We start from the raw sequence: 26,813 nt of genomic DNA, 5'->3' as shown, positions 1-26,813 counted from the left end.
GCAAAAAACATAGACATTTTTCCAAAGTAGACATACAAATGGCTAACAGACACATGAAAAAATGTTTATCATCACTAGCCATCAGGGAGATTCAAATTAAAACCACACTGACACCAGTTAGAATGGCCAAAACCAATAGACAGTAAGCAACAAGTGTTGGAGAGGATGTGGAGAAAGGGGAACCCTCTTAACACTGTTGGTGGGAATGCAAGTTGGTGCAGCCACTTTGGAAAACAGTGTGGAGATTCCTCAAGAAATTAAAAATAGAACTACCCTATGACCCTGCAATTGCAGTACTGGGTCTTTACCCCAAAGATACAGATGGAGTGAAAAGATGGGCCACCTCTACCCCAATGTTCATAGCAGCAATGGCCATAGTCGTCAAACTATGGAAAGAACCAAGACGCCCTTCAAAGGACAAATGGATAAAGAAGATATGGTCCATATATACAATGGAATATTATGCCACATTTTGAAAGGATAAATACCCAACTTTTGTATCAACATGGACAGGACTGGAAGAGATTATGCTGAGTGAAATAAGTCAAGCAGAGAGGGTCAATGATCATATGGTTTCGCTTATTTGTGCAGTATAAGGAATAACATGAAAGACATTGGGAATGGAGAGACTGAACTCTGAGAAACAAACTGAAGGTTCTGGAGGCGAGGGGGGTGAGCCTGAGGGTAGGTATTGTGGAGGGCACATATTGCATGGAGCACTGGGTGTGGTGCACAAACAATGAATTTTGGAACACTGAAAATAGAGAAAAGAATAAAGACAACTGGGACACCTGGGTGGCTCAGTGGCTTAAGCCGCTGCCTTCGGCTCAGGTCATGATCTCAGGGTCCTGGGATCCAGTCCCGCATCGGGCTCTCTGCTCAGCAGAGAGCCTGCTTTCCCCTCTCCCACTGCCTGCCTCTCTGCCTACTTGTCATCTCTCTCTGTCAAATAAATAAACAAAATCTTTAAAAAAAAAAAAAAAAAAAGAAAGACAACTAAAGAACCCTTTTCTATGCATATAGTGAAGTTTTCTATTTCTCTAAAAAGAAGTCAAGAAATCAGTATTTTTCAGACCAAAGACTAGTAACCTTAACCAGGGCCACTAAAAAATATTTGCAAAGTTTCCCACTTTCAGATATAAACATTTTTAAAAACTAGGGTGCCTAGGTAGCTCAGTTGGTTGAGCAACTGCCTTTGGCTCCGGTCATGATCCCAGATTCCCAGGATAGAGTCCTGCATCAGGCTCCCAGCTCCATGGGGAGTCTGCTTCTCCCTCTGACCTTCTCCCCTCTCATGCTCTGTCTCTCAAATAAATAAAATCTTTCAAAAATAAATAAATAAATAAATAAATAAATAACTTTATTTATGAAGGGAAAGAGATAAGCTACAAGAACATTTTAGTATAACAAAATGACTATACAGGTCAGTGAACAAAATGGGCAAATCCCCTTAAGAAATGCTAATTTTGGTATATTTTGTATTTACCAAACGATTTTAGATTTCAATATTTAATATTAACATAAATTATTTGGGAATCTTTCCCTTTAGTATACAATTTTTAAGTTTATGCATAATTTATTTCATGTTTTAGATTTCATTTGGTTACCTACGGAAATTTATCTATGATTTTTTTATGGAAATCAGTGGAGTTTTATTTACTGAAATTCACTCTACTCTGCAGAGTGTCAATGAAATGAAATATACCACTGAATTAGTTATGTCAGAGGACCTTAAGCCGAACACTATTTTAATGATAAGATGAGCAAGTGGAATTTGTTTTCATTAAAAAAACAACATACGGGGGTGCCTAGGTGGCTCAGTGGGTTAAGCTGCTGCTTTCAGCTCAGGTCATGATCTCAGGGTGCTGGGATCCAGCCCCGAATCAGGCTCTCTGCTCAGTAGGGAGCCTGCTTCCTCCTCTCTCTCTCTGCCTGCCTCTCTGCCTACTTGTGATCTCTCTCTCTCTGTCAAATAAATAAATAAATAATCTTTTTAAGAATAAATAAATAAAATAAATTAAAAAAAAAAAAAAAACATACGGGGACACCTGGGTGGTTCAGTCGGTTAAGCCTCCCTGGATCTCAAGGTCCTGGGACCCACCTCCGCATCGGGCTCTCTGCTCAGCAGGGAGCCTGCTTCTCCCTCTCCCTCTGCCTGCCTCTCTGCCTATTTGTGCGCTCTCGCTCTCTCTCTGACAAGTAAATAAATAAAATCTTTTTTAAAAAATAAAAGAACATACAGTCTGACTATACAAAAACCAGTATTGGCATCTAAAGCAATTAGCTATAAGGAGAAATTTTTCTCTTTTGATTTTCTTTCCTACTCATAACATAGCCTTAAAGCTGGTGCCCAAATAGAAAATTTCTTAATTGTTTTTAAATGATTCCATTGAGCATCATCTCCCTCCTACTCTAGAGGAGGTGTTATTTTTTTCAACTGCCCAGGCAAGATCCTGGCTTCTAGGCTGACATTTCGTATATCCCGCCAGAAAAAAGGTGAGAACCTCTCCCACACACAAGCTCCCCCTTCTACCTACCCATGGGTTATTTTCTGCCAACGGCAACAGCTCATCTGTCACCAGGCCCCGCAGCCAGGGCTGCAGCGGGTGGGTAAGGGACGCCTGCTGGCCTGATAGGTGGGACCCAGGGCGATGCAGCGGCTGCCTCTCAGAGAGGCACACTGCCATTTTAAACACTTCCTTCACAAAGAAATTCTCAGAAGGAAAAGGATCCTATGGCTATGGGGTGCTTAAACCGCCTGCTCAGCAAGGAGAGTGACTGAGCTTTATTTGGTTGGGCGTGAGCTCAAGTTCAAATTCTCAGAGAATTTATGGATAGGATATAATCGGGTAAGAAGTTCACTTTTATTAAACTACAACCCAGCCTTAAATTTTTTTTTCCTCCCATAAAACTAAAGAACTAGAAAACAAGATACACTAAACAGACTTTCGGCAGAACCTTAAACATAGATTTTCAATAAGAGAAAACTGACCAAATCAAAAGGGAAAAAAGCAGGCTATCATGTCTGGAAACAAGCAAGAAATCTTTGACTTTGACTGTCTACACTGATTAAAGCAACTTTGCCTCATATGCTGTGGGTAAACCCTAACAAAAATTCTGAAGTCTGGTATTTGGTAAAACACATTCAATAAAAACCAAACAAACAAACAAACAAAAAAAAAAACCCCAAAAAACAAAAAACAAACCACCCTCACCAAAGCCGAGAAGACTACATGAGCTTAATGTATTTTCAGTTGCCTATTAACGTCTTGACCATTAATAACAGTGTGGAGATTCCTCAAGAAACTAAAAATAGAACTTCCCTATGACCCTGCAATTGCACTCCTGGGTATTCACCCCAAAGATACACATGTTGTGAAAAGAAGGGCCATCTGTACCCCAATGTTTACAGCAGCAATGGCCACGGTCGCCAAACTATGGAAAGAACCAAGATGCCCTTCAATGGACGAATGGATAAGGAAGATGTGGTCCATATACACTATGGAGTATTATGCCTCCATCAGAAAGGATGAATACCCAACTTTTGTAGCAACATGGACGGGACTGGAAGAGATTATGCTGAGTGAAATAAGTCAAGCAGAGAGAGTCAATTATCATATGGTTTCACTTATTTGTGGAGCATACAAATAGCATGGAGGACAAGGGGTGTTAGGAGAAGGGAGTTGGGGTAAATTGGAAGGGGAGGTGAATCATGAGAGACTATGGACTCTGAAAAACAATCTGAGGGGTTTGAAGTGGCGGGGGGTGGTAGGTTGGGGTACCAGGTGGTGAGTATTATAGAGGGCACGGATTGCATGGCGCACTGGGTGTGGTGAAAAAATAATGAATACTGTTTCTCTGAAAATAAATTAATTAATTAAAAAAATAATAAATCACACATTTAGGACTTTAAACCTGGACTTTCAGTAGGGCAGCTAGGATAGGGCTCTTAACACAAGAGGTTTCTTCTTTACACAAAGAATTTACAGGTAGCTTTCTTTTTAAAATTAATATATTTCTTGACACTCTTAAAAATGTATTTCAATTTATAGTTTCCAAAATAAACCCACTTGATACATCACAAATGAAACCCAGGACGACTCTCATTCCTCTCCCTGGAAAAGCACAGATTCTTTTAACCAAGTATATACAGCAGCCTGGTCACTATTCTGAGCTCCTAATCAGACACGCACAAGACTCGAACACATTCCAGGCGTGGCCTTCAAGCCTGGACCACACCTGCTTCCAAGGCCCTGAGGCTAAAAATAACTCTGGGGCCTCCCACTTGGGCCAGCAGCCAGGCCTGGGGGTAGCTGCAGGCCCCTTGCTCAGCTCCACTACCAGCAAAGGCAGGGGCTGCATAACTCTACAACCACAAAAACCTCCATGACAGGCTTCTTTCCCTCTGTGCCAATCACCTCCATCCAAGGCCTGCTCATTTTCTTTGCCCCTTCACACCAAAAACAAATCTGGGAATTTAGAAACAAGTAAGGTTTTATGATGTATTGTTTTTAAAAACAACAACCACAACCGTGGACCAGAAGACTCAGGAGAGGATACAGGAGACCTTGTGCCTAATTTCAGCTCCTCTAAAAAGACACTAACAGGGCACAGGAAGAGTCATGTGACATGTGGTTTCTCCACCTGCAAAGGAAGGACTCCTGTCATCACGTAACACCGAAGAACCACTTCGCTAAGGATGTGATGATACCATGGTCAATGGGCCTCAGTGAGGTGCCCCCACGGGACAGCGCCCCAGGACTGGCTAGATCATTAAGCCATCGTGTTAAGGAGTTACAGCTTATGTCCCACAACACAAATCCAAACAGGTACCTCCTGGGCAAGGGGTAGGGCAACTGTTCCAGATCATTTCTTCTGTGGTGAGGGATTTCCAAGGTTTGCTCCAAGACAATGACTTCCACTTCTCAGCCAGCCCCAAGGCACAAAGGAACCCCTTCGGGTAAAATAAAAAGGGAGGAAGACCAGGGGCAGAGGAAGATGGGGCAGCAGCACTGTTCCCTTGGGGCTTCTAGGCTGTGCTCATTTAAGTCACTGCCTCTGTCCTCACACTTCCCCTTCCGGGCCTGGGGAGCTAATGATGTCAGGAAGCCGCACCACAGGGCAAAGCAGGTGGCAAGGCCAGGACCTGGGTGAAGAATCGCAGTGCCACAGGACAGCCAGGGGACTGAGCAGCCGCGATAAGAATCACAATCCTCCCTGTCTTCATCCTAGAGTTCCTTTTCCCACTCTGCCTTTTTCTCTACCTTCTCCCTGTAATTTGGCTCCATCCCATCCTCTAACTGTAGCCCCCCCCCCATTTGTTTTCAGAGGCTCTGCTGTTCCCCTCTCTCTCCCTCTCCCCTTCATTTCATCTCTCCTTTCATGATGATAACCAAGACTCTTCTCCGGCTAAGCCCGTATCATGAATCCGCTCTCTGTTTTGAGGGGAGAAGTGCCAGGACCTCAATAAGGGCTGCTATTATAAGGGGCATGGCCACTGCTCCAGACCGCTCCACAGACCCAGGTGCGCAATCATCCCTGAATATCTTGTATCTGTCACCGTAAAATAAACAGTTTTATTTCAGAGGCGAGAGAGAAGTGTTCTCCAGTTGAGTATTTCACACATGGCTATACTTAGATGACTAACCTAGGATCCTCCGCTCTTATCAGCTCTCAAGTGCCCACCTGCTGATCTAGAAGCCACAGGTAAAACCCTCTCTAAACCTCAGGGGAGGACACAAATTCTCAAATTTTTCCACACCAGACTGCTCAGAAAATCAACAAGATCTGAACTGTCATCTAGTGCTCAGACTTTTACAGGAGCAGGTAAGCTCTGCACATGTGGACAAAGCGGCCTTCGCCCCAAGTCGGACTGCCGCCTGCGCCCGCAGCGTCCCCATGCTGCCGCTCTCTCTGTACCGCTGGCCTCAGGGGCCACTAGTTCTCTTCTCGGCTGAGCCCAAGCCCATCCCGAGGACCTTCAAAGAGAAGAAAAGGTAGAGTGGAAAACTAAGTATCTACAGGTCCCTATTCAGCTCCCAGTTCTATTAGCTCATATTTTAAAAATGATTTCCCAAACAATTTGAATAGCAAAATAAATAGTAATAGATAATAATCCACAGAGTTAAATAAATACCCATGAGTCAAAAAAAAAAAAAAAAAAAAAAAGATTTCCTGAAAACAATTGCTGAAGAATGAAAGAGGATGGTGTTCCTAATGGCTCTCTGGGTCTTTTTTTTTTTCTTAAGGTTTTTCTGTCGCCTTTTGGGTGGTACTACATTCTGGTTTGACATCAGCCAGGTTCAGGCATGCCATGTACAACAGGTAAGCAGGGGACTCTCCTATTGAAGCCTCAATTTCCTGCTCTGAAAAATACCTGTGTCTCTATTGGTTTAAGTTGAATTAACCTAGGTTTCTAAAACAATATGGAGTACCGTGGAGGAAAGAAAACAGAATGGATAATACTTAGCTGAAAAATGACATCTGCGCAAATATAAAAGGACAACGTGCTAGTAGGTGTATGGCAAGTCAAAGAAGAAGGATTTTGAAAACAGGAACATGAACTACCAGAGAGAAGAAGGAAGAAAATTCTAAATGAAGAATACGCATGAGCAAAAGTAGAGGGACAGGGGTGCCTGGGTGGCTCAGTGGGTTAAGCCTCTGCCTTCAGCTCAGGTCATGATCTCAGGGTCCTGGGATTGAGCCCTGCATCTCTGTTCGGTAGGGAGCCTGCTTCCCCCACTCTTTCTCTGCCTTCCTCTCTGCCTACTTGTGGTCTTTCTCTCTCTCTCTCTGTCAAATAAATGAATAAAATCTTAAAAAAAAAAAAAAAAAGTAGAGGCATATACTGTGTAGATTTCCCCGGCTAGAGCACAGATGGTAACAGCAAGTAACAGAACTAGTTGGTAAAGCAAAGGGGCCAGTTGGTATGGGTTCCTGAAACTCTAAAGCCACCTAAGCCGCTGTGAGCTTTATGAACAGAACATGAGAACATTGCTGGAAGAATTCCACCGGTAATTTTCTATGATTGAAATAAGGAGAAAATGAAAGCAAGGAGACTGACTAGTTACAACCTACACAGTTTTCATTGTCTAAGGTCAGGCTTTGCTAGAGTGGGGACTATAAAATCTGACAGGAAAGGAAAGAGCCAAGGAACTGATGATGGTCTGAATCCAAGACAGTACACCTGGCACAAGATATACTCTTATTAAATAACTGACTTCCTGCCTGAAGCTGCCCATGAAAATGGGTGTTTAGGCTACATTACCAAGTTTTTCTACAATATAAACATCCAGAAATCTCTCAATACCCTGTTCTGTCCATGTTTCCAATGAACCAATATCAACCAAAAGGAGCAGTATGTACACGTTCAAGTTTTACTAGTTAGATCACTGTTCATAAAACAGAAGATTAGTCCTGTTAAAAGGCCAAAATAAGCAAAGCAGAATGCAAACAGAGGTAATGCTGAATGTTGCCATTATGGGTGACTTCCTCCTACATATTTTTCAGTAATTTCTAACATTTCATTTTATACACACACACACACACACACACACACATATATGCACATATAAAAGATGTATTATCTCGGGGCGCTTGGGTGGCTCAATGAGTTAAGCCTCTGCCTTCAGCTCAGGTCATGGTCTCAGTGACCTGGGATCAAGCCCCACATCCGGCTTTCTGCTCAGCAGGGAGCCTGCTTCCTCCTTTCTCTCTGCCTGCCTCTCTGCCTATTCATGATCTCTCTCTGTGTGTCAAATAAATAAATAAAATCTTAAAAAAAAAAAAAAAAGATGTATTATCTTTGCAACAAAAAAAATCTAAGGCATATATATTTTTTAATCACTGGTAACTCATGTCATGCTCATGTTGTTCAAAGGAAGAAAGTAATTATTTTGTATGAATCATTAATCAAAGTTTTTTTTTAAATTTTATTTATTTGACAGAAAGAGAGAGGGAACACAAGCAGGGGGAGTGGGAGAGGGTTGAAGGCAGACGCTTAACGACTTGAGCCACCCAGGCATTGCCAAAGTAAGTTTTAACACAGAATCATGGGATTCATCCAACAGTGACTTAACAGTGTGGAAAAAAAATTAGAAATTTTTTAAAATTTAGAGGATTGGATGCCCCTTCGGCTCAAGTCATGATCCCAGGGTCTTGGGATCAACTCCCAAATTGGGTTCCCTGCTCAGCAGGGAGCCTGCTTCTCCCCGTCCCACTCCCCTTGCTTGTGTTCCCTCTCTCGCTGTGTCTCTGTCAAGTTAATAAACAAAATATTTAAATTAAAAAAATGAATTACAGGGCGCCTGGGTGGCTCAGTGGGTTAAGCCACTGCCTTCGGCTCAGGTCATGATCTCAGGGTCCTGGGATCGAGTCCCACATTGGGCTCTCTGCTCAGCAGGGGCCTGCTTCCCTTCCTCTCTCTCTGCCTGCCTCTCTGCCTACTTGTGATCTCTCTCTGTCAAATAAATAAATAAAATTCTTAAAAAAAAATGAATTACATATCACGATGACAGTCCTGCTTCAAGGTGTGAAACATTCATTTGTATTCCATACAAAGCAATATAAATATATACAATTTAGTACAGGGCAATGTCCCTTTTCCAAAAATGACCTGCAGTATCAAAGACCATATAATCAAAGTTAAAACTGAAAGCACAATCATTACAAATAAAATAAGTTTGCCGCAAGTGAAGTTTAGTATAAAGCATACCACAGTATTGTCCATTAAGAACTCAAAGACTAAAATACCAAAATACCTAGTTTCACTATCATACAGAAGGTAGTCCATGGCACAGACCCCAACAATAATGCTTACAAGGATCCAGTGTTTTCTCTCTCTGCACAGATTCTCAACTAGGTACAAAAGAAAGCTACCACCATTTGCTATCAATATAGTTAAGCATCACAGAACACTAACAATCAGACTAAAAGCCCCTCTAAGCAAAATACAAAAGTTCAGTTTTTTTCTCTTGCAAATAGTGTTTGTCCTTCTGAATTCTGGGGTTGTGGAACACAGCTAAAATTTAAAACTCAAGGAAGAAAAATAGTTTAGTGGAATAGATGTGTTCATTTATTGACCACCTACTACATTTAATTTCCTATAGAGCAACTTCTCAGTTTCATTGAACTCCAAGGATCATTTAAGGAATTTGATTTAAAATATGATAGAATGATCACCCAGGCTCTGTCCCTGGAGACAGATACTCAAGGTCTCAAGTGGAGACTGTGACATTTAATAAATGTCCCAGAAGATTCTTCAGATCAGACAAGTTTGAAAAACACGGCCCTAACAATACAGATGGTTCTCCTAATGTTCACACTCAATCAGTTGTCAAGACCTACTGATTCTCCGTCTCTCTCTCAACTGGAGGACAAAAGGTACAAAAGCTGTGTTTGAACTGAAAATGGCAATGGGAATTGCCAATAATGGGAGGAACAGGATATCATCCTGAGAGAATTTAAGTCTCAATGCTGCAGCGGGCATTCCATTCACTCCCAGTGCATGCCTTCTGATGGGTCAATAATATCCCTTTTATAAAATGTTAAGTACTTGCCCAAAGTCACACAATTCGTTATGTTGGAACATAAACCAGAGCTCCTACAGAGTAGTGTTTTCCACAACCCTATAGGGTTTTGGAACATTTTGCAAATTTTAATAGGCTCCTGAAAGGCAAAGAAAGCAACAGATTTCAAAATATGAGGAAAAAAACACACCCTTTTAAACACCTGGGATGTGTGGCTGTGAGGAGAGATGGCCTCACCACTATTTGCAGAGAAATACCAGATGACGGGCACCTGTGACTCTTGATCTCAAGGTTGTGGGTCTGAACCACCCGCTGGGTTTAGAGATTATTTAAAAATGAAATATTTTGAAAAAAAGAAGAAATAGCCATGTAAGAAGTAGCAAACAAAATGATGAGACAAGAAGCCCCATAGAACATTCATGAAGAATAAGGAACTCTGAAAGCAGAAGCTTGTTTGCTTCACTGGATGACCATAAAAACACAGTGATTATGCAGAAGAATTGTATTTTATAAATTGTAACACTTGCTAAAAAGAAAATAACTCAATACAGGATTAGTGGAGGAGCATTCTGGCTAACAGTAGTTCTGAACCTTGGCTGCACATTAAAATCACCTGGGGAACTCTTAAATAGCCTCAGGTATCTCAGACCAATAAGTCAGAATCTCTGGGAAGTGGGACCCAGGCATCAGTATTTTTTACACAAGTAGATAGAGGTAGATTCTTTACTACCTCCCAAGGAAGGGTCTCAAAAGACAGGTCATTTGGAAGGCAGAGTTTAAGGAGAAAAGGAGAAATTGGGTGACGCACATTATACTGAAATCCATCTCACATCTTGAAGTGTGTATGTTCTAATAACTGCTCAAAGTCTGGGATTCTGAACATATCAGGTCACAGATAAAGTTCTCAATGTCATAGCTTCTATAATTTCAAAAATAATGACAGACCACAACTCACTTATGACACCCAACAAAAGTCCACAAGGATATGTTGGGGCAAAGAACCCTGTTCTGGCTTAATAAAACAGTTTATGGTCGAAGCAATCTAGTTTCCAATCTTTCTTCACTGTTTTTCAGATGTCTCAAGAAAAGATTTTTCAAGGTTGAAAGGAGACAAGACAGAGTTCAGTGTTCACCTGTGAATGAATACGAGTTAAATCAATATCTCCACCCAGGAATTTCCCATTACTAAGGGCAAATCACAGGGCATACAATCTTTTGTAATCCCTCCCTCTGATCCAATCCTGTAAAACTTCATTTGATAAGCTGATGATGGAAACCAAGATTTGGGCCCCCAGCCAAACATCCCTATTACATCAAATAAAGGACATCCCCACCCTCCTCAGGGGTGTGCCAGCAGTTACTTTAAAAAAAAAAAAAAAAAAGGAAAGGAAAAAGAAATGGTAGCATTCAACCAGATTCAAAAGTTTTTATTCAACCCTACCTTCAAATATCCCTTAACACACAACAGAAGAAACACCATACTTGAAAGTGCTCATTCGACTCACTCCCTAGAGCACTGGGTCTAACTTGTGGCTCATTCACTTATATAACAGTTCTGAACATCTGGTTTATGCAAGCCTTTTTGTCCAGGCATCTTTGAATGACACAATACCATAGAAAAATATTTGGCACACCAGATACCTATCAAGTTCTGTATACCTATCAAGTTCTCCCACCAAGAGTGGGAGAAGAGAAAGGTTTTCTAGTGGTGATGTCTGAAAGTCAATAAGGAGATGATAAATCTCACCAACCTATATTTACTCTGGGTGCTCTCCTACCCCAACTCCCCAGGGTGCTCTATAATCTCTCTGTATTCACAAATCACTTCTGGCCAAGAGAAATTTGGAGGGAGTGAGGACATGACTAGCCAGCACACTCTTACAAACTCTGGAGGCAACTTCTTTTCATCTGGACCCCGAGGCTGGCTGCTTCCAGGAGGTGGGCAGTTTGCAGCACTGACTTAGCAGAGGGAAAGGGTAGGGGAGAGGGCAGACAGATCCTCTTCCTTCAGGTCCCAGGTACACGCAGCCCCCTGCCCCAACACAAATACAAACATGAAGAGAAGCGTGAAAGGAAAGGACTGCTTTACAACTCTGACAGTTTTCTGACAAGATTACACTGACATTTCTGCCCATCAGCATCTCCTACAAAGCGCAAGCAGGAAAAGTAAAAGTGGAAGTCTTAGTAAAATTAGTCCCTCTTACTGGAAGGTCCAGTAAGGTAGGCAAAGCTCTAAGTGCTCAACAGCTAGATAACCTGGAATAGTTGTAGACAGAAGTTAGCTGCCTCAACGTTATGATCCTCAAAATTTTTAGTCAATAGACCACTTCAGAACGACAAAACTGACACGTCTTCCCAACAACTGTGTTTGATTACTCATGACCCATTACAAACCCTGACAGGAAACAATGACCAAGAAAGTTCTGCTGACTGCTATAACATACAAAGCCTAGATCAGAATTTAGATAAGACAGTATTGAAAACAGGCACAAAAACCTGTACAAGAATGTTCCCAACAGCATTTATACGACAAACGGCTATGCAAAACATGGTATATATCCACACGACGGAGCACTATTCAGCCATAAAAAGGAATGAATATTAATACCTGCTATGACATAGACAAGTTTTGAAAACACTACCTTAAGTGAAAGAAGCCAGACATAAAAGGCTACGTATTACATGAATCCGTATACATTAAATGATTAAACGCCCAGAATAGGCAAATTTAGAGAGACAGAAAGATCAGTGGTTGCCAGAGGCTGCCTGGGCTGGTGGGGGTTACAGGGGAATGACAGCTAATGTGTCCAGTGTTTGGGGGAATGAAGAGGTTCTGGAGTTAGATAGTTGTGATGCTTGCATCGTTCCATGAGTATATTAAAAAACACTGATCTTTTACTTTAAAAAATGAATTTTATAGTTGTGAATTAGATCTCAATTTTTTTTAAAGGGTAAATGTATGGTATGTGAATGGATATCCCAATAAAGTTGTTATTTAAAAAAAAGACAAAGAAAGGCCAAGGAACTATACCAAATAAAAGAAAATTAAAAAGATACATGACAAGTAAATACAGGAATATCTGATCTTCAACTGGATCCTGTACTAGAAGGAAAAAATGCTGTGAAGAATCTTGCTGAATCAACTGAAAAGACTAGAATACAAATGATAGAAAGAACAGGGTATTACATCAACATTAGGTTTACTGGAGTTGACAGCTCTGCTGGTTCTTTGGAGACCCACTGAAGTGGTTGGGGATAAACGGCCATGATGTGTCAACTTATTCTCAAGTGGAAAAAAATATATCATGTATATACATCAAAAGAGAGAAGGTGATAAAGCAAAGGGAACAAACTGTTAATAGTAAACGTTGATTTGTTCTTCTCTGCATGTTTAAGATTATTTCCAAAAAAGTTTAAAAATACATGCTCTAAGATACAAGAATTCTACTTCCAATAATTTGTCCCATGTAATATTTGCCCAAGTATATTCTATGTGCAATACTGTTCACTGAAAAACATGTTTCTAACTGTAAAAAGTCTGAAACAGAAATAATCTCAATGCCAGTGAATAAATGGGCTAAATATATTATTATGTCAATGTAGTATTATTCCTTATGACTGTTTTCTAAAAAGAAAGATGTCTGTCTGTATGGATGGATATAGAATGGTTTCCACAAATACATTAATTTTTTTTTAATTGAAGTATAGTTAACATACAAGGTTATATTATGTTCAAGTGCACAATAGGATTTGACAATTCTGTATATTACTCAGTACTTACCATAAAAAGTGTAGTCACCATCTTTCATAATATCAATCAGATATTATTGGTTCTATTCCCTATGCTGTACTTTTCATCCTTGTGACTTATTTCAAAAACGTATTTTGTTTAACAAAAACCAACCAAACAACAGGGACGTTGGAAGAACGGGGTTCTCCCCTAATAACAAAAGCAATTAAAGCCTTAGCAGCTCAGGCATGTGTTGATTTCGTTAGGAAAGAATTTAAAACTGTTCTCTGTATGTATTAAGAAGTTATTTATTTATTTGTAGATAGAAATAATTTTCTCTCCTCCAACACTGATCATATAAAGTTTCCTAGTGAAAAAATAATGCAATCTTGATGCCATTCTCTCCTAGTTACCTCAAAATCTCTCTTAATAGCTGAAAAGATACCTCATCAAGGTATACACATGCAAGGTATACACATGCTTATGTATACTTAAGCAAAAGAAGGTATAAAAACGCTTATTCAAATAAGCATATGAAAAGACGCTCAATGCCATATCAGGAAAATGCAATTTAAAACAAAAATGAGATACCTCTGGGCGCCTGGGTGGCTCAGTGGGTTAAGCCGCTGCCTTCGGCTCAGGTCATGATCTCAGGGTCCTGGGATCGAGTCCCGCATCGGGCTCTCTGCTCGGCAGGGAGCCTGCTTCCCTCTCTCTCTCTCTCTCTCTGCCTACCTCTCCATCTACTTGTGATTTCTGTCAAATAAATAAATAAAATCTTTAAAAAAAAAAAAAAATGAGATACCTCTACACACCTCTTAGAACTGCCAAAATCTGGAACACTGACAGCACCAAATGCTGGCAAGGATGTGGAGCAATGGAACTCTCATTCACTGCTGCTAGGAATGCAAAATGGTACAGCCACTTTGGAAGACAGTTTGGCAGTTTCTTCTAAAATTGAACATACTCTTCGATCCAGCAATCACATTCCTTGGTATTTTCCAAAAATAGAGAATATGTCCACACAAAAACCTGCCCATGGATGTTTATAGCAGCTTTATTCAGCTTGAAAGCAACCAAGAAGTCTTCAGTAGTAGATGAATGGATAAACCAACTCTGGTACATACATAAAATGGAATACTAGTGGTAAAAAGAAGTAAGTTATGCTACGGAAAGCCATGGGGAAAACTTAGATGCGTATCACTAGGCAAAAGAAGGCAATGTGAGGTCTATGCACTGTATGATCCCAGGTCTATGGCATTCCGGAGAAGGCTAAACTGTGAGGGCAGTAAAAAGGCTGCAGGCGCTTGTGGGGAGGGAGAGCAGGATGAATCAGTGGCACACAGATGATTTCTAGGGCAATGAAACTGTTCTGTAGGATACTGTAATGGCAAGTAAATGTCACTTATACATTTGTGAAAACCCACAGGATGTACAGCACAAGAAGTGAATCCTAGTGTCAACTGTGGGCTTTAGTAAACTATAATAATAAAAAAGAAAAAATCTCTTAATAAACTTTTTAAAAATCAAATACAACATGTATACTAAAAAGCATACAAATATGAATGTACAACCAAAGAACTCTTTTGGGGGGTTTTTTTGGGTTTTTTTTTTTTTTTAAGATTTTATTTACTTATTTGAAAGAGAGAGAGAAAGATCACAAGTAGGCAGAGAGAGGCAGAGAGAGAGGAAGGGAAAGCAGGCTCCCTGACTAGCAGAGAGCCTAATGTGGGGCTCGATCCCAGGACCCTGGGATCATGACCTGAGCCGAAGGCAGAAGCTTTAACCCAATGAGCCACCCAGGTGACCCAAAAGAACTCTTAACAAAGTTAGCGTATTCATGTTAACTAGCTCCCTGATCAAGGAATAGAAGAATACAGAAGTTGGCCTCATCTACTGTCCCATCAAATAATCTCCTTCCCTATAAAGATCACTGCTATCCCTCCTTCTTACACCACAGATTTGTTTTGCCTCTTTTTGCCTGTCTAAACTCTTCTTCTCAACACTGTATTTGAGTCCATGTCATAAATAGCAATAGTTTTTCCTGGTCACTGCTATACAGTATACCTATCCATTCTACCGACACCTAGGCTGTTTCCAGTTTGGAGCTGTTACAAATGGTACTATTAACATTCTTGTAGGTGACTTCTGGTGAGCAGAAGGACACATTTCTGCTGGGTATGCACCTAAGAGTGGATTTACTGGATCGGAGGTATGATGAATAGGAACAGCTTTACTATAATACTACCAAATTTCCAAAGTAGTTATACCAATTAACAATTCTACCACCAGTGTTCGAGAATACTAGTTGCTCTAAATCTTTGTTCATACTTGATATTTTCAAGTTTTTGTTGTTGTTGTTTGCTTTTAAATTTTAGTTATCCAGGTCAGCGTCTGGCAGTAATTCGCCGTGGTTTTATTCAGCATTCTTTGATGACTAATACATTGACCGTCTCCGAGAACTTTCACATTTATATCTACAATTGATCTGAAATCTATTTTTATGTATGATGTGAAGTAGGTGTCAAAACTGTATTTTTCTGATATGGACAGGCTATGCAATTGACCCAGGATCATTTACTCAAAAGATTTTTCTTTCCACACTGCTGTTTAATGCCACCTTAATTATAAATTAAGTGTGTGTGTGTGTGTGTGTGTGTGTGTGTGTGTGTATGCACACATAAATATACATACTTACATATATTTACTGCATGCACACACATATACTTTTATGGGTCTGTTCTGGTCTCTATCCACTGACCTGTTAATTCCACACTGCACATCCAATAGCGTAAATCCTATAATTTTGTTTCTCTTTGATATTATTACCTTGACTACTCTTGCTGTTTGTGTTTCCATATAAATTTTAGAACCAGTTTATGTAATGATTTTAGACATCTTTCACTGGATTTATTTAGTTCCAAGTATTTGAATTTTTTGATGATACTATAAATGTCATCTTTTTAGAACTTCATCTTCTAGTACTTACCGTTATACAGAAATACATATTTTGTATATAGATGTGGTATCCAGGAGTATTACTGAACTTACCTTTAACAAAGTATTATTTTTAATTTACATGAATTAAAATTTATATTTTCTGGTGTACAGTTCTAGGAGTCTTGACCAAATGTAACCATTCCTACAACCATGATACAGAACAGTTCCATCACTCCCCAAAAATTCCCTCATGCCACTCCTTTGTAATCAATTCCTTCCCCAACCCTCAAAGCCTGGCAATCACTTGTTCTCCATACCTACAGTTTTGCCCTTCTAGAATAGGACTCTCCTTGAATCACAGAGTGTATAACTTTTTGAGAATGGCTTCTTTTTTCCTGTGTTTTGGCATACATCGATAGTTTGTAGGGATGTACCACACTTCATATATTCATTCACCAGTTGTAGGAAATTTGGGTTCTTTCTAGTTATTGGTGATTACACATAAAGCTGCATAAGCATTTGAACAAAAGTCTATGCAAAGACATAAGTTTGCGTTTTTAAGTAAATACCTAAGAGTAAGGCTGGTGAGTCATATGAGAAGTGTACACTTCTCTTTATAAGACACTGTCAAAGTATTTTCCAAAGCAATGGTACCATTTTGCACTCCCACCAGCAACACATGAAAATTCTGTTTGCTCTCCATCCTCATCAGAACTTGGTATCCTATTTAGGAAGTACCCATTTTTGTTTGTAAAGAGCTTTGTATCATGAACAGATATTAGGTTTTCACAAACGTTTCACCTGAATACACTGAGATAATCATATGATTTTTCTATTTTTACAGGTAATGTGGTGAATTATATTGATTTTTAATACTATCAAAATACTTATGTATATATTTCCTATTTATTTAGAAGAAGCTTGCTTATTATCATACAAATCACAATCGAATTTTAAGTTACGCTGATAAAAAGGTACATGGACAATGAAGTCTAATGCTATTCTAAAAGCTACTACCTAGCTAAAATTGTCGGATCACTTCAGTCACATTTCCTTGCAAATCTTTCTCCAAGAAATACAAAACAGATAAGAGAAATGGTGACCAAATCAGTCTTAGAGCAGTATGTACCACTCTAATGTTTAAAATGTGGATTCTGGGGGCACCTCGGTGGCTCAGTGGGTTAAGCCTCTGCTTTCAGCTCAGGTCATGATCTCAAGGTCCTGGAATCGAGCCTCAAATCGGGCTCTCGGGCTCTCTGCTGGGCAGGAATCCTGCTTCTCCCTCTCTCTATCTGCCCACCTCTCTGCCAACTTGTGAACTCTCTGTCAAATGAATAAATAAAATCTTAAAAAAAAAAAAATGTGGATTCTGAAGCATCTAAAAGGGAAGAGAACTTCTATTACAAATGATAAATTATAGTATAAAAATGTTATTTTTCCCATGCAACATAAATAAATGGATAAATAATGAAAACATCTCATAGCTGTATATATAAATTTATGAAATGTTATCATTTGGAGCGGAAATCTTATATCCTTTTGGTAACGATGACATTAACAAATTCTGGCCTACTAATTACCAACCTTAAGTTAGTTTTATCTTTTCATTTTACCTGTTCTCTGGGGGTTGTGTTTTTTTACAACCTAATGATCAACCATAATCAGAGAGCTGGGTAATGAGAAGCCCCACAGGGCCTAAATATTCTTTTGCAATGAAACTGTCACAATGTTATCGAATATACTTTCAATTCTTGAGTTCTGTCAGTCTAGGTTAAGAATGACCTAGGGTGGCTCTGCACATTTGGGTAGCTTTCCATACTGTCCACACTGTCGCTCTCTGAAGTTACCTCAGTCTTCTGCATTACCTCCCCTGTTCACAAACTCAGCTGTATTCAGTATCTTGGCAAAAGAAGAGATGGGTAATGTTCCATCAAGACCTGACAACAGGGGCACCTGGGTGGCTCAGTGGGTTAAAGCCTCTGCCTTCGGCTCAGGTCATGATCCCAGGGTCCTAGGATCAAGCCCGCATCAGTCTCCCTGCTCTGTGGGGAGCCTGCTCTCCCCCGCCCCCTCTGTCTGCTCTCTGCCTTCTTGTGATCTCTGTCTGTCAAAAAAATAAATAAAATCTTAAAAAAAAAAAAAAAAAAAACCTGACAACATACCAGAAAGCAACGCAGATGCCATGGATAGCCAAGCATAAAGGTAATGCCGGACTGGAGGTCTTGAGTTCTATTGCAAGCATTACAAACTCCTCCTTCTTTCTGGGTCACCATGCACATTCCTCACCCATTTGTATTTGGCTTACTGGATTTTCCTTCTTGCTCTTACTACCTCGTAGAGTGCTATTAGCCTTAGAGCATTCTAAAGTCCCAGCACCATATGGTGATAACATGTAATTCCATATAACTAAGATGAGCTCACAGAAGACTGGTCACCTGCCAAGTAGTATCCACAAGATGCAAAAAATTGAAAATATCAAGCACTGAAATCTACAAGTAATTCTAAGCATATTATAGCACAGCCCACAGTATCCTTCAACCTCAACCACCATAATCCTATTACTTCTTTTAACTACTACCATACTACCATTATGAAGTCACAAAGAATAAACAAATCAGTTGGGCAATACTCTAAAGCTGGCATTTAACCCAAAAAAATCTGGTTTTACAGAAATAAAAATTCACTGAACTTGGACTGGGTGTTCTGTTTGCTCTGTGAATTTAAAACAACAAATACGCTGTCCAATGAACTTTGGCTTCTATTTCCTCATGTGAGTAGGTTTTTAAAAAACAACAATTGCCATATATCTCCAGGACAAAGTACAACATACCCACTGAAGGACTGTGTAGAATAGTAGTTAAAGAACTAATCTTTAGGCTCAGGGTTTGAGGGTCACACCACCAGTATAAAGAGCAAAAGGAGTAAAGTTTGTAAAAGTTAATAAACTAAAGATCTGACAAAGCTTTTGTGGAGTGCTTCTTACTAATCATCAACAAAGACTTCTTACTCTAGGGGTATTACTGAGGATGGAAAGAAATGTTAGCTGCTTGAGGTCAGGTGGTAAAAGGCAATACTCTCAAAACTAAGAATTTTAACACCTCAGTTATCATCTTGTCTATCCCCATGGTTTAATAGGTAATGAGGAAGAAGAGTTGGAGAATGAGTCTGAGGCCGCAGATTCTCTTTGGAATACAAAGCCCTCAACTAAGCAAGCTGTACTGGTAACAGCTAGAGATGGGAGAGGCTATTCCGCAGTTCCTATGCTCCACTCTTTCCATTTTTGTATCCCTGTGTGATCACACCTGATCTGTGAGAAGTTCTAAGTTGCTAATCCATATTTTAAAAACAAAATGGCATTTTATTAAAAAAAAAAAATCAAATAACACAATTAAAAACGGGCGAAGGACTTAAACATTTCTCCGGAGAGCATATACAAATGGCCAACAAGTACATAAAAGATGCTCAGAACCTTATGCACTCTTGGTGGGATTATAAAATGATGCAACCATTACGCAAAACAGCACAGCAGCTCCTCAAAAAAAAAAAAAAAAAAAACCAGAACTACTAAATGATACAACAATCAACTTGTGGATATATATCTAATGGAACTGAAAGCAGGGTCTCTAAGAGAGAATTGTACGCCCACATGTTCATAGCAGCATTATTTATAATGACTAAAAGCAACTCAAATGTCCATCAACAGATGAATAAATAAAGCGTGGCTATACTTAAAATGATAATACAATATTAAGCAGCTTTCAAAAGGAAGGAAATCTTGTCATAGGCCACAACATGGATGAAACCTGAAGACATTATGCTAAGCAAAATAAGTCACAAAAAGACAAACACTATAGGATTCCTCTTACATGAAGTATCTAAAATAATCAAAATCATAGAAATAGACTACAGAATGGTTACCAGGGGCTGGGGCCAGGGAGAAATGTGGATTCGCTGGTTAATGAGCAAAGAGTTTCAGATCTGCAAGATAAAAAAAAATTCTAAAGATAGGTTTTACAACAAAGAGAACATACTTAACACTACTAGTTAAATTGGCATTTTATGTTGTTTTGACCACAATAGGAAAAAAGAAAAAAAAAAAGAATAGATCTCTCACTTTTTCTTGCTGTGTCCCTCTCTACCTTTCACATTCTAAGGAAGCCAAGAAGTGTCCCAGGACACAGTCTTTCTCTCCCCAGATCCACTGTGTCTGCGATCACAGAAGGGAAGGAGAAATGGCCAGGAGAGGACCTCAAGCGGACTGGCCTCCACTTCTGTGACTTTATCCCCCAGCCTAGGAAAGTGGAGACTGGTGTGTTCGACCCCCAGTTGAAGAACACCCAGGGAGAAGAATAAGGAGTCTTTTATGGTGATTTGTTTAAATTACGAAGAGTGGAAAATAAAGAGATGGTGCCAAATGCAAACTCCTTGTTGACTAAGTACATGCTATATTGCCTTGCATTCCTTCTAATACCTCACTCTTACAAATCACTCAGTAAATACTCGTTCACACTGATAACAATGACATATTGATGACTACTGGCAAAAAGAATGGATCTTCTTTCCAAAAAAAAAGCCTACCAGACTCAGAAGCCAAAGTGCTTATTTTGAATGAATGAATGAATGAAGGGTCACTTCCATAGTAAAAAATCTCCAATGATTTCATAATTTTTACTAAAAACTTGTATAAAACTACTTTTTCCTGGCAAGTGAATACCACACTGGCTAACATTTGTACTTGGAAATTCCCCCACCATCCCAAAAAATACTGTATCTCTTTAAACTAACACCATTAATTACATTCTATAATGAGACAGCCAATGACAGCATCTAAGATCCTTCAACGCAGGTCATTCATCTGCCAGGGAAAAAAAACACTTGAGTTTGTCTTTCAGTTGGACTGTAGACAAGAGAAGAAGGGGTTTTCCGCTGTACATGATTTTTATTGTTGGTTATAAAATCAAACTTCCTGAATATTTACATTAACAAGGCTCTTAGTCACTCACATAAGGAAAAATGAAAACAATTGCTTTAATTACATACTTAAGAGGGATTCGGGAAGGGAAAAAGTTTCTGATATTTGGATATTATATGGTAATGAAATCAGATGCCCTAAGCTACCCTTAAGCTGTTTAAAGCAACTATTAAATGTGTATACATACATGCATTTTGTTCTTAAAAATACACCCCAAAGCGTAGGTGCCTTTGGTCCCTTAAATGCCACAGTTAACAATGTTAATCTCCAGGGTCTCCCAATACTGATAAACCACAAATAAAATGCAGTGGGATCGTTCTGTAAGATTTTTGTTGGATAGAAGATGAAAACTTTTTAGGTTAACATTTTAACAGCCTCTTTTATAAGCGGTGTAATTGCTCTGCAATTTGCTAGAGTTGGGAATAGGATTTTCAACTCACTGTATGTCCAAATTCATATAATCTTGACAGAGTTTTATATGAGGAAGCAGACCACTGCTCTCGCTGAAACACAAGTAGAATCCCATTTAAAGGCACTTGAAACCTCAAAGGTTCTACCTCATTCAAGTAGAATTTAGTTGCCACAATGCATGAAGGGCACCACTTTCCTTTAGTTGTCCTTTAATTTTATCCAAGACAAATATGTGGTGCAATAATATTAACAAACAAGAACAAACGCCCAACAAGCAAAAGGGGATGTTCTACCAGGTTTCTAACCATAGCATTTACAATTAAGCCTTCTAGTAGGATAACTTGCATTTTCTTGGGACGCTGCACGAGAGTGTTCTGATTATAGACTACACAAAGTGGAAATTTGGGGCAGAATATAAGTAACTGCCCAAAAATCAAAACCTCATTTTAGCTTTAACCCTAGACTATCAAGATCTTTATTAAAGATACTACTCAGCTAACAATGTGACTAGGAAACATTTTCCTATCTTCTCTTTAATCTTATCCACTTTTTTGTTAAATATTCTTACACTACATGTAACTAAGAGGTGACACGATTGTATTTCTCCTGAATAGGTAATAGAGACCAATTTAATTATTGTACAGTACCTCAACTATATATCTATTAAAATGTCATCAACAGGAAAAAAAATCATAAAGGAAAAAAACACGATTTAGAATCATATTTGTGGGGTGCCTGGGTGGCTCAGGGGTTAAAGCTTCTGCCTTTGGCTCAGGTCATGATCCCAGGGTCCTGGGATCGAGCCCCACATCAAGCCCCACATCGGGCTTTCTGGTCAGTGGGTCTCTGCCTGCCTCTCTGCCTACTTGTGATCTCTGTCTGTCAAATAAATAAATAAAATCTTTAAAAAAAAATTTTTTTATATTTGTTCTTCATCACTGACTTTGATCCTCCCTCCCATCTCAAATCCTTTTTGTGACCAGTACCGCATATACAAACTGATAAACGATATCTATTGGAACTAAATTCTTTTGTCTCATGTTAGTAAAAACTAAAGTATTACAATTTCACTCTTGAATCTGCAGTCCCAAAGCTGGCCCACTCAATATTTTCATATACTGATGCTCCCAGCCAAACCTCAGGGACTAATCGGCACTACACCAAACTCATGGCGTTGCTATCTTCTCCTACTACAATGGACTACAATAGGTTATAAAAATAAAATTTAAATGTTGGTAAGACACTAAGAGTCAGACTACCCAGTGCAGTGATTTAAATAGTTACTTTAACCACATTCTGATGGAAATCTTTCAAATATACGGTCATCTCCATGACTCCTGCTGCACCCAGCTCTGAACTTCCCCGGGCCCCATTCTCCCTGCACCCAGCACACAGGAGAACTCACTTCACCCCCCAGTCCTCTCTGCCCTCCAGGGCTTATCTCTCCACTCTGTCCACAGCCCAGTCCTGCCTGCCGCTGTTCCCATGATCACCACTCACTCTCGTTTCATAATTTCTTCTTTCTAACCTTATTTGTCTTCTGTCCTTCCTCAGTTTCCTTAGGGGGGAAAAAAGGTCAATGGCCTCCCTGGTTGGAAGGAACAAACAAGTGCCGTGAGCACCCATTCTCCTCTCAATTATAAAAATATCTCTTCTATTGCCATTCAAGAGGAAAATGAGCAAGTACTTCTAATTTTGAGCACAGATCTAAATGAGTATGAACAGATATGTATGTATGTGCATACATGTGGGCTTTTTGCTTTTCTAGTTTAAAAAAAGAAAAACAGGGAGAACAAATGCTCATTTTTTTGTTCAGTTGCAGAGTGCTTTTTACCAGCTCCTGCCCTCTGTATATCCTTTATCCAACCACTTTCTGATATTATATGACCTTCTACCCATTATGGTCTCTGGGTCACATGGTTCATTGCACACACTAGGATATTTCCTTCTTCCCGATAAATTAGTCAGTTAAGATGGGAACATTACTTAATTTATATAGATGTCTATGTCAGATTTCTCTAAACATATGTTAGGACATGGTGCTAGTCTATATCAGCATTACAGAAGTATGACCCAGGGACGGCAGGTAGGAAGTCCCTGAGAGCCTTTCAGGGGATCCACACTGGCAAAACTATGTTTAGTAATATGAAGATGTTATCTGCCTTTATTGCTCTCATTCTCTCACGAATGTACAAGAGCAAATCTAGAGGATACATGGTGTGTGATAATGTATCACGCTGACAACTAGCGAAACTAGTTTATTTTAGAAAAAGAACTAGTGTTTTTTAGAATTTCCTAAGGCAGTCAGTTTAAGGCATAAATATATACATTTTCAGAAATAAGTTGTGTTCTCAGTACTTCCAAGTTCCTAGCAAAAGCAATCTTTGCTAATATCTGCTATAATCTCCACAACTTCATTATCATCCAATGAATTCACTTAGTGTTTAAAGGAAAAGAAATCAAATGTTTTAAACACTGAGAAGACGAGCTCTTTAAAAGCAAAAGACTTTACATATTAGAAATAAGCCACTGAGGCATTATCCAGGGTAAATAACCACACTGCACTGGTTGGAACAGTGCACACAACAGCTGAGAAACTGATGAAGCTTGGTATGGTTAACACTGCTGAATGTCTGCTGGATGGAAAGTCTGTAAAAGAAATCACAGCAGTGCCACTTAGAAATGATGCAGTAGCTCATCAAATTGTTATGAGTACTTACATAAGTTAGAAGTTAGTATCTTGCCTTAAGGACTGTATTTTGGCTTTATAAGTAGAAAAATCCATAGACACGGGTAGACTTACTGTTTTGTTTTCACTACTCCAGTATCCATGCCAACTAATCAAAGTAGGTCTTCTTTTATGTGATGGTTGCAACAAATAAGAATGCTATTGAATTACTCAAAGTGTTAAGTAACTTTTTTGAGTGTCATGATTTATCCTGAAAGAACTATGTTGATATCTGCTCTGATGGTACAAAAGCAAAGATGAGCAAAAGTGCTGATGCTTTAGCGTGAATCAAGGCAGAAGTATGAAACTGTACTTGTAATAAGCATATTCTTCACTGCATCAGTCATTAAAAAAAAAAAAAAGCCAGTTTCACTTCACAATGTCCTCGATAAAACATTAAGAGTTATTAATTTTATTTCACCTCTCTCTTGAGAACTTGGTCTTTTTCATATTCTGTGTGAGGAAATGGGAGGTACACAAAAAACACTTGTGCTGCATATTTAATAGCAGTCTTAAGGAAAATAACTTATACAATTATTGGAGTTAAAAGCTAAACTGTATACTTTTTTCATAAAATACCATTTTTGCTTAAAAGAATGACTGGCAGACAACACTTACTCAGAATGAGGTATTTGCCAGGCATTTTTTCTAAAACGAATAAAGTGAGCCTGACATTTCAAGGAAAAAACTGACAATATCTATTGCCGATGATAAAATCTGAGCTTTCAAGAAAAGATTAGAATTTTGGAAAACTTGAACTCAACAGCAAAATCTTGACCACTTCCCAATTCTCAAAAGCATTTTGAGGAGAACAGTCACATTAATGAATGTGATTTGTTAAATATTGTGTAATCAAATGTGTCAACATTTGAAAGATCTGTATAACTCAGTAAACCATTATTTTTCAAATAACCAACATACGATGTTACAAAATCACACACAAGTCAAAGATCCATTCAAAGTTCAAGATGGACCAATAGGATTTTAATGTTACAGAATATTAAAAAAAAATCACTGGTATGGTTTCAGATTCAACACTGCAACTAACTTTTAAGGATCTACCACTTGATGAGTTTTGATGTGACAAAGGATACTCAATTACGAACGCCATTAAAATAGTCTACTCTTTTTCTACTGTGTATCTGTGTACAGAGAGCTATCCCCATATAATTCAAATCAAACTATCACAACAGATTGGAATACAAAAGCAGTTATGAAAATCCAACTGTTTTCTATTAAGCAACACAGTAAAGAAAGTGGCAAAATGCAAATGTCACACTTATCACTCTATTTTTTGCTTTGGGCTATCTTTTTCATGAAACTGTGTTATCTATATTAACCTTTAATGAGTTTTTTTTTGTTTTTTTTTTTTAAGATTTTATTTATTTGTCAGAGAAAGAGAGAGAGAGCACACAAAAACAGGCAGAGTCGCAAAGAGAAGCAGGCTCCCTGCCGAGCAAGGAGCCCGATGTGGGACACAATCCCAGGACCCTGGGATCGTGACCCCAGCCAAAGGCCGCGGTTTAACCGACTGAGCCACCCACGCATCCCAAGTTTGCTATTTTTAAATGAATAAACATTTTAAATACTTCTCAGTGTTCATTTCTAATATGTTGAATGTTGATACAGTCCACATAAACAAAAGATCTTTGGGGTCCTTGATAATTTTTTAGGAGTACAAGGTATCCTGACACCAAAATGTTTAAAAACCAGTGGTTTATAATAACACAAAAAAAGAGCACTTGTAAGAATGTATATATAATAAAATAAGCACCTGAAAATGAATCAGAAGATCTTGGCTCCAGGTCTAGCACCACTTCTTACTTGCTTTGGGATCTGGATAAATTACTTAGTCTAAGTTCTCAGTTTCCTCATCTGTAAAATGGATAACTCATATCTTGTTCTGAGGATAAAAGAAAAAATATGTCAAAGCAATTTATACACTACAAGTATATTATTATTACACGTCTCAAAGTTGAGTTTTAAATACATCTAATGACCAAATTTCTCCTTATTTTTAAAAATCCATTACTGAAAGCAGAACTTATAGAAAATGTGAAGGGGAGATTTTTGATTAGTCAATTAGCTCAAATGTCCAACCACAAAAGTTTATTGTATTAAATGTCTTCCTCTACAGTTATAATTGACAATGTATATTCAAATATGGGTATTTCCAAATATAGATAAAAATACAGACAATAATAACATACCCCAATGTACCCATCACCTAGCTCCAACAATTATCAAAAATTTGCCAATAATGGGGCACCTGGGTGGTTCAGTTGGTTAAGCAGCTGCCTTCAGCTCAAGTCATGATCACAGGGGTCCTGGGACCGAGCCCCACATCAGGCTCCCTGCTCAGCAGAGAGCCTGTTTTTCCCTCTCCCTCTGCCTGCCGCTCTGTCTACATGTGCTATTTCTCTGTCAGATAAATAAATAAAATCTTTTTTAAAAAATTTGCCGATATTGTTTTATTTGCTTCCCATTTGTGTGTATGTTTGTGCC

General features: G+C 39.0%; 1 protein-coding gene across 12 annotated transcripts in view; it reads right to left on the bottom strand.

The window, feature by feature from the left end:
- The window catches only part of DUSP16 (dual specificity phosphatase 16), a 78,876-nt gene that overhangs the window by 45,419 nt on the left and 6,644 nt on the right, over positions 1-26,813 (bottom strand). For 9 of the 12 annotated variants that reach the window (XM_082750282.1, XM_082750289.1, XM_082750286.1 and 6 more), the window contains one exon: positions 26,083-26,211. The exons of the other annotated variants lie outside the window; for them this stretch is intronic. The gene's annotated coding sequence lies outside the window, so the exon portion shown is untranslated. The remainder of the gene's footprint in view (positions 1-26,082; positions 26,212-26,813) is intronic. 12 annotated transcript variants of the gene reach the window in all.

The sequence above is a fragment of the Mustela nivalis genome (assembly GCF_964662115.1).
Source record: "Mustela nivalis genome assembly, contig: HAP1_SCAFFOLD_919, whole genome shotgun sequence".
NCBI lineage: Eukaryota > Metazoa > Chordata > Mammalia > Carnivora > Mustelidae > Mustela > Mustela nivalis.
Note: the sequence above shows the minus strand (reverse complement) of the source record. Positions and strands in the feature narration are given on the sequence as shown.